Raw genomic sequence first — 10,204 nt, forward strand, 5'->3', positions numbered from 1 at the left:
TCGCATTTTACCATACCTTTTTAAATGTTGCCCGTGCTTGTTACGGAGAGGTCGTTTGTGTCGATCGAGATTTATGTTCTTGTCATCACCTCGCCAGATTTATTCGTTCATTGGACGACTCGAATTCGAAACGAGCGATTGCGATTACCATGCGGATATATTACGACGAATTTGCGCGCCAGAGTCGCTAGCGGACTTTTACTCTATCGATGATATTGGAGCAATGAAATCACTGTGATATCACTAAAACGCTTTCAAAGTGTGCAATGGGATTAAGAACGACGCTACGTAAAACTGGCATGGATGAGAGAGAGAGAGAGAGAGAGAGAGAGAGAGAGAGAGAGAGAGAGAGAGAGAGAAAGCGAGTGTGTGTATGTGTGTATGTTATAAATTTAAAAAATTAATAGGAGAGAGAATATAGAAATTTACGCTATTTCTATTATCGTACATTATTATAAAAGCGTATATTATATGTATATAATACACAGACACGCATATGTACGAACAATTCGACTATATAGAGATATTATGGAACTTGTATTATTATAATCGGGAGAATCTATACATATACATACATATATGTATGTATATATATATATATATATATATATTGAAGACTAAACACTATATACTACTATTGTCGATATTATATCATTAAAACTATCATCATTTTATGGTTACTATCATCATTGTTAGTACTCATTATTATCAATGCAAAAGTCCCATTGTCTAATAGCGTTGATTATCTGTTATAGAGAATGAGAATATAATGTTACAACAGAGATAAAAACAAAAAAATACGAATAATAGTGCTATTTATGAGAAACATTTTACTATGTAAATAGAAATTAATGCCGGGCTGCCAGTTAGTTCTCCATATTTAACACGAATAGAGCCGAGAGAAACATGGAGAGAAGATTGGCTCTAGCCCGTGGGCAACTTCTGATATAGGGCTTAGATATTATAAGTATCGATTTCCCAATTAAAAGATCGAATACTACGACAGTCCATTTAATGGGAATTCTATAGAGACAATAGCGATCACGCGTTACGAAATTCGATGCTAGGTTGACACAAAAAGCGAATTCTAAGTGTGTGAAACAACTGAAACTTTGAAAGCACGTTTAGCATTCTTAGCTTGTCTAAATTATCAAACATCTGTGTCAATTACATCGGAGTTACAAAAATGTTGACACATAAATGTTTTTACATTTTCCTTTCTCTAAACCTGAAATCGCATATCGTACTTTCGGATTTCATAACGTCAAAACATACGCACACGCACGCACACACACACACACACACACACACACACACACACACACATATTATATAATGTATATTAGAGTATACGTTACAGGAAAATAACAAATAATCATTGCAACGATGCATCTAGGATGAAAAAAATTTAAGGTAACAAAACTTTGAAATGATAGCATTCTCCACTGCACAAGAAAAAGACACACGAATGTAGATGTTGAGATCTCAGATTTAAATGTATCCGATTGTGAAAAGTTTACGTTTTTCTTTTTAGACACAATTTGTTAAACTCTCATGCCACACAATACATATTTTCTTGTCTTTCTCTTGTCCGTTGTCTTTGCAAACTAATGTAATGCACGTTATCTGACATTTTACTAAACAAGGGTTGCTCGGGATTTAGCATCGTGGGCACATACGCGTGTGACGTGATTGATGTAACACGATTATGTAGATGGAAAGTGAAAAGAAAAGCTCGCACAATTGTTACGACCGGATCACGCTAGTTACACGTGGCAAAACACGAGTTGGAAATAGCATAGTATCTATCATCGAGTGGAAAAGCAAGCGATGCAAGTTGTAATAAGCAGCATGCATGATAAACTCTGCAACGAAATACGCTACGTAAAGAAAACACGTGCGGCGCACGGCGTGGACTCTAACGAATATATTCAAACGTTGTAAAATAGCAGATCTCATTAATGATTTATGGTCATTTTCATACGTTTGTGGCTCTTGTTCTATGTGGTGTAATATGCTGTTACTATTCAAGCTGCAAACATGATCGAGCTTGGAAAACTGAACACGCTTTCGAAGTGTATATGCTAAAGGAGTCGCGTTTTGCGTCATCGTAGTTTATTACATGTTACCTTACGTAATAGGGTAACGATCGCGATATAAGCGTGTCTGACGAGTATCGATTCACGAATATTATATCCTATCGCCGATTGTAGCAAGTATTTTTCAACGATACATTTTGTCTTTATTCAATCTCGACGTTACAACGATTCCACCGCACGACAGCAATTACCATTACTGCAAGCGATATGATTACTAGAGATTTTTCACAATAGTCGATATGATGAACGCTAAAATACCATGAAAGATAATGTAAGTTTAAAAGAATATTACTATGGTGACATTATAGTTATTTAATTTTATAAAAAGCATATTTTTATGTGGATTGCTTTACAAGTATATAGTATTTCGAAAAAACCTGTAATCTTTTCCTATACAAAACAATATGATGCTTTCTGATTGATTCTTACATTTTAATATTCTTGGGCTTATTTTCTCATTTTCTCAAGATAATGTGAAAATATTCTTTACATTTTCAACAGTTACATCTCATCGTCAATATCAACTTATTGAATTTTTTGTTCGAGCAGTGATAGATTCGATCAAATAAGGACTTGGAAGTGTTTCAGAACAATATCACTAGTCATTATAAGTAAAGTAGCCAATCTCATTTACTTAACTAATATAATATTAATCTAAGAAAAGTTGCTAATAATGAAGATATTCAAAAATAAATTATCATTTTTTAGTATCGACATAAAACATTCAAAGCAAAAATATACAAATATTGTAATTTGTAAAGTTTTTTTCAATTTAATAGCTATTTAATAGCGTAGCTACAGTGATATTTACAGATCTCAACTTGTTATTTTTTTATATTGCATCTTGCAGTAAAACAGTCTTTCAAAAAATATTCTATTACTTTGTTGAATTAATATAACAATATTGATTAAATCAAATCTAATGTATTACTTAATGTTTTGTATTGAGGAAAAAATTGAACATTTTACCCATGAATCGATGTCGCCGATACTCGTCGCATTTCGCACGGGACCTTCAAGTTTTCGATCCATGATCACCGATGATCTAGGATCCGGCATATCCCTACATGGATTCGCCGTAAATGTAACGCCGACAAAATCTACCAAAAATACCTACTTAAGTATCCCGACAACAACAAATAATGCTTGAACAATCAAGAAAATAATCGTTGCATAAAATGATATTTTCATCTATCCACGAGCATTCTCTTATCGAATTCTTTGGTATATTTTCCACAAAGATGCGCTCCTCTAACTTATATAATATGTCAAAAAAATATGTCTTTCCCTGAACACTTTGTGAAGCATCATCGTTTAACATGACCGCATTACATATTACTTCATGGGTTAAGAAGGTGTAGGACCTAACAAAAAATCTATCGGAAAGCCTTTTTGTCGTTTGTCAGCTACATAAATTAACATTCCTTCGAGCGTGTGTTACAAAATCACATTCGCGTTGTAAACGCTATATATAAGTACAGCTATCCATAAGTAATGAAGATTGAATATGTGCTTCTCTTGGCACTTTCGCTTACATACCTGCACCGTTTTACTTGGTAATATATTTCTAAAAATGTATTATCGTTAAGTTTCTAAAATCTTGTGATTTAAAAATTACATGTCTTTATAAGAAACAAAGCTGTTAATCATGTTTAAATGTAATACGAATATAATAGATACATCTGTAAAATTTATAGAAATTATCTTTTACGCAGATGAAATGAGCAAAATATATAAATATTCTTAATAGAAGGCATTGCAATTCTAAATCGCAAGATTTTTGCAAATTAATGATAATTCGCAGAATTAAATTACGCGACAAGCTATCGGATACCTTTTATGTACAATACAAGCAATATAAACTTTTTATATTAATTATTAATTATCTTAAAAAATTAAGATATAATTTTTATTTGAAATAGTGTTATGCATAGAGATAATGTAAACTTTTTCATTACCGATATATAGCTCCCACAACATCTTACAATTTATTTAACACATTGACGTACTGACGTACTGACTTTTTTGATAGCAACACATAAAATTGTTTTACGTCGTTTTGTATTATTACGCCGCAAGACCCAGTTTACAACACTGTTGAAATCACGCAAAAGATTCAAATCAAATTTAAAGCCGCTAGCAGAACGAAATAATGTGATTCCATTTAGCGAAATTTACACAGTAAAAACTGTAAAAAGTTTTACGCTTCGTGTTGTATACGTATAGACATGTAAACCCACTACGTGCAATACTTTTTGTTTCATTATAGTAATCAATTAATTTTATTGTCACGTAATAGTCAAAACACAGCAGCACGCAATCAAGTTTTCATACACACACACACACATACACACACAAAGAGAAAGAGAGAGAGAGAGAGAGAGAGAGAGAGAGAGAGAGCGGTACTCTCGTTCATTATAGACTTTGTAAAAAGACAGTGAAAATATATAAATATTATAAAAAATTGCTGCTTTGCCAATACGAAGTGACATCGGGCAAAAAAGGTGAAAATATCAAAATATAGAAATCTTGTTATTTCTGCAAAACTGTCGGTTTCAGAGATATGTTTATTTCACATTTCTCTCTCTATTGTCTCTCGGGGTAAAATTAAATTAAAAAGTCTGTATGCACAGGGATTACGGTCTATCCCATTTCGAGTTGTCAGCGAGATGATACTGGCGTTATTCGATGCGCGTGCACTGAAAAAAAGCTGCTCTATCTTCGTTCGTAGTTCATTTACATCGTTCGCAAAACGAGAGGAATAAACATACGTATGGCGAAACTGTATCAAAGAATACGCACGACTGCTTTTCAAACACATGTATATGTTATCCTACGTACGAAAAACTTTTTTTTACCGCACGGATATCTCCTGATCTCTCTTTAGTCTCATCGAAAAATTACAAACAGTAGAAAAAATCGGTCATAAATAATTTTTAGGGACAGATATGTGTATGTGTGTGTGTGTGTGTGTGTGTGTGTGTGTGTGTGTGTGTGTGTGTGTGTGTGTGTGTGTGTGTGTGTGTGTACACATACACACACACATATATATACACCGATATATTATATGTATTGTACACTGACAAAAAATGTAATATATTCAATAAGATATGTTATTGCGGGCTGCCAATTACAGATATACTCAATACAATAATACATGCTATTGCAGTATCAACATTGTACTTGCATTAATAGCAAATATTATTGTATTGAGTATTTTATGTAGTTGACAGCCCGCAATCATATAAGTTATTGGCTATATTACATTTTTTCTCTGTGTATATGTATATATATCGGTACATAATTTACTGTGAGAGTAAAAAATATGTTTAAGAACACTATTCATGTTCCGCTCTGTTTATCGTCATACGCAATTATTTTTTTATAATACATACATGCACAAATCACTAAAGTAAAGAAATTGAATGTGCATACGCATGTGTTTATACACAATACGCATACACATACGCACGAGTAAATATATTTATATTACACGAGACCGATATACACATGCACTGATACATCTCCGCGAATATATACAAAATATGTATAAAATATGATAATGCTCCATTTTCAAATAAAAACACCGTCTTTTTTAATGCACGGGCGGAATTTATTTTACGTAAAGTTTGATCTATAAAAGTCTTCCATTCCTTCCTCGGCGTGTATTTGTCTGTGTCTATATATTCGGCCGACTAATTGCAGACATAAGCGTACTGTGAAGCGTAATTAGTAAACAGAGAGAAAGGAAAAACGAATGGAGCCGTTCGTCGTTCTCGCCGCATTTTCGTTTAACGAACGAGAGAACAGGGCCGATAATTTGTATCGCATCCATGAATTGGTCGGTACATCGCGAAACGAGTAACAATTTATTGAAATCCCAATATTGTTAATTAAATGTGTAACAGCAATTTGGTCAGCGAATAAATTCTCTTATTTTTATCAAAATTTTACTTATTATTAGGAAAAAAAACGTATATACATATACTTTTATAAATTTATGATAAGAATTTGCGTAATATTTTATATGACGTGTTCAAGAAGAAATATCGTCATATACATATAGCTATGCCGATGCAATTAATGAATTGAGATAAAATATAATGTGTATAGAGTAATATGAAAGAGGAGATTATGTATAGGAATAATTTTTTGCTGATATAAAAAAAAAATGACAAATCAGGAAATGCATCGCATCTTAAATCACGTTATGAAAACAAATATAATTTTCATTTCTTTTGCATTTCTATTTCTTCTTAAGTGTGTTTATTACCGTTGGTACAGACTTATTTATTTAAAATGAAACAAGTTCTGTCTTACAACGGACTTAATTGTGCCCAGGAGCGATTGGAGGACCAATTTGCGTCATCAAGAAATTTGTGTGAAATCCTCACGATAGTAACGCATTAAAGCTTTTATCCACTTCGCGATAAACCATTTCTGCGCAACTTTTCAACGATCTTCTCTCGTTCTCATCTACAGTGAAAGACTTCTACATCTTTTGCTATACAACCTCGGTCTCCTCAGAACTTTTTACAATTCGATTTTGCAATATCTTTGTAAAAATGTCGTAAAGATGCAACACAGCACGTAACACAGCGCATAAAAATTACGCACATGTAACCGAAAAACATCATAATATAATACATATTCGACAATAGTACATTGTGTAACAATGCGGAAGATCGGCTTTTACAGCACAAGTACATTCACTCGCACAAGTGGGAAAAAGCCGGTCACACCGTATTTTTTGTGCGTCGAGGGTAATTCTTGAGTGTCCTTGGATCTTCTCGAATTGACAAGTTAGCCAAGATTAGGTTCGTGAAAGCGACAAAGTGTCGGTAATTCTGCGAGAGTTACCGTATGCAAACATCGGTAAATCTGCTAGAATTATTGTGACGTGCATACGAATGTGATAACGAAAGCAAAAATATGAAAAATGATCAAACGTACAGAAAAAGTCATGCTGGAAAGTTTTTTACCACGATTTACGCCATCTATTAGAAGGCAAAAACTGTGTAATGTTAAAGTGTAATGTTAAAATCGGCGACTTTGCGCACAAGAAGATGACACGAAAGGGACCACTTTCGACGCACTGATAACAGAAAATGTACAATACATATTCAAAAATATTCTGATAATACTCGAAAAATGTTTCTTTCCTTTCTCACGAAAAAAGGCGGAAAATAAAACGATGAAAAAAGTTGACCCCCAACGTGTCACATAAATTTTCGCGGCGGTCTACTCATAAAAGCTAACGTAGTTAAAACTTAATAGTAAACGTATGACAAAAGTCATAAAAAGTGCCAGCGTTTATCTCAGCGGCTATCTCTTTATGATTATTTATGGGTTACGGTAAAAAAATTGTGTAACGAATATAACACGATATATTACGAGCAATGCGACGAGAACGTCATGACGAATGAGCTCAGTCCGGAAATGGTAAAAATGGTTTTTGCATGAGTTTCTCGATCCGTTCACTCTTCTTACGATAGAAGGAAAACTATATTTGCAATATCTGAAGATGATCCAAATCTTTCTCGCACGCTATACGCGAATATAAACGTTAGCGAAAGCGCGGATAGTGTCTGATAAGAACGATCGAAAGGAAATCGCGAAAACAAATCGTGATACAATTCGTAAAACGCGAGTAGAAAAAATTGGAGAAAATGGGAGAAATATAAGTGAAAAAGAAAAGAAAAGGAGAACATACAAACGAGGAAGAAAGATATGCTTTGTATTATATAAATATCCATAGCACAACACGCAGGTCTGCAATAGCGATAATAATTTTTGTATTTAATAAATCGACGGTATTAAAGCGTATATATTCTACTACTTGTATAAGTTCATTACATATTAAAAAGAAAAATTGTAAAAAAGATGAAACAAATCGACCAACGAGAAGAGGCGGAATCGTTGTAATACTGCATAATAATCTAATGAAATGTTAAATCGATGGAAATGCGGCTGAGAATGATCGACGCGTTAAACATAATAAATTATTTTTTTTTAACACAATACTTCTCTCTCCGAGCGAATATCCGTACTCTTCCTTAAACGCTTCAAGTAAACGGATGGAGAAAAAAAAGAGAGGAAATAAGAGAAGAGATGAAGATGTAAAATGTATGTGTATGCGTGCATGTATGCGTGTGAATGATAGCGTAGCTGAGAGTGTTGGAACGAGAAAAGAAGAAAGGAGAGTAATCAAAGTATTTCAGCGAAAAATTGCGTAAGATGCGAGAATGGCCGAATAGCTTTACTGATCTACGTTCGTCGTACCTTATGCTCAAATCGCATATTCTCAACGGTGCACCAAAGACAGACGATCGATCGATCTCGACACGACTATCGAATATGTGAGATAGATCGAACGTCCGTCATGAGCAGGTATGCTACGAAGATCAAAAAACAAGAGTAAACTATGATGTATACTGACATTAAAAATCTATCAGTACGCTATGACTTGGTTTTATAAAAAAAATGAAAAAAGATTTTTTCACGTCTTATTCTTTACCGGTCCTACTTAACACAACTATTTTTATCGTGAAGAAATTACGATCTGTGAAAGGAAATGAGCCAAATGGAGTCTCTGTCGGTAAGGTAAGTAATTTAATTACAAAACTATTCTCATTGTCGAAAGAAATTTATATCGATTTGCCGTGGCTGCTAGGTTTTAATCCATTTCGTCGATATACCGATTATATTTAATGCAGAAGGATTTATAAAAGCTTACGCAAAGCTTCTTACAGTAAAGATCTTCTAACGAAGTTTCCAACTGGCGAAACTTCCTAAGTCCGATAATTACGTGCAATGAAAACACGACGACAAATTATCGATATTTTCTCTCTCTCTCTCTCTCTCTCTCTCTCTCTCTCTCTCTCTCTCTCTCTCTTCCCCTCTTCCCCCCTTTCTTTTTTTCTCTCCTCTCTTTTCACTATACAGTTTTTGCATTCGTTATTAATACGAAATTCTCACGTTGTAATCCTTAACAGTCCATTAAAATTATGGATATTTGAAATCCTTTTATCAATCGTACAGTGGAGTAAATATGCAATAGTCAGCCGAGAGTTTATTTCACATATGTCGATGAGAAATATTTCTCTGTACGCTTGTCTCAGTTTCCTATAGGATCTCAATTACATGCATTTCAACTTAGCGCAACCAGTTGCTTTGACAATGCATTAAATTATCTTTGAATTGCTTTCAATACATGATAAACTAATTGAAGGACTGGCGACTATGTATACGTGCACATATATGCAATCGCATTCAAATCAAATCAGCATATTAATGTGACTAAATTTTATTGTATTTTCTAAAGAATCAATTAAAGTTATCTGATAAATCGCACAAAACTTGCAATATGAATCATCTTCATATGTGTATATAAAGTTGTACAGTTTTTCTCAACTATGAATAATCACTAAGAAAGATAGGATCTAATTTTAAAAATAAGATAAAAATAATATATTTTTTTACAAATTAAATTTTATAAATAAAATAAACTTTTTAGTCTGCAATACTTAATAAAATTTTAATTTATAACTTTTCTGTTAAAATGTTATAAGCTACAAAATTATCGTAAATACAATACACGCGCGCGCGCGGTGTGTGTATATCATATATAAATGTGTATGAATGCGATTTGAATGTGTGTGTGTGTGTGTGTGTGTGTGTGTGTGTGTGTGTGTGTGTGTGTGTGTGTGTGTGTGTGTGTGTGTGTGTGTGTGTGTGTGTGTGTGTGTGTGTGTGTGTGTGTGTGTGTGTGTGTGTGTGTGTGTGTGTGTGTGTGTGTGTGTGTGTGTGTGTGTGTGTGTGTGTGTGTGTGTGTGTGTGTGTGTGTGTGTGTGTGTGTGTGTGTGTGTGTGTGTGTGTGTGTGATAACTCATCCTTGCGCTATTCCTTGCATATCACAACTCACCATACACGAGGCATAATGTCACTTACATCATAATAACTCAGAGTATGAATGCTGGAATCTCGTTCTGATAATATGCACTTCCGATCAATGGGTTTTAGTTATATGCGCGATCGCCCATTGTGAATGACACAAACACATCCAAAAGAACGAAGATGGAACGCTGTCGTCGAGATTGTAATTA

The sequence above is a fragment of the Monomorium pharaonis genome, chromosome 4 (genome assembly GCF_013373865.1).
Source record: "Monomorium pharaonis isolate MP-MQ-018 chromosome 4, ASM1337386v2, whole genome shotgun sequence".
Lineage (NCBI taxonomy): Eukaryota > Metazoa > Arthropoda > Insecta > Hymenoptera > Formicidae > Monomorium > Monomorium pharaonis.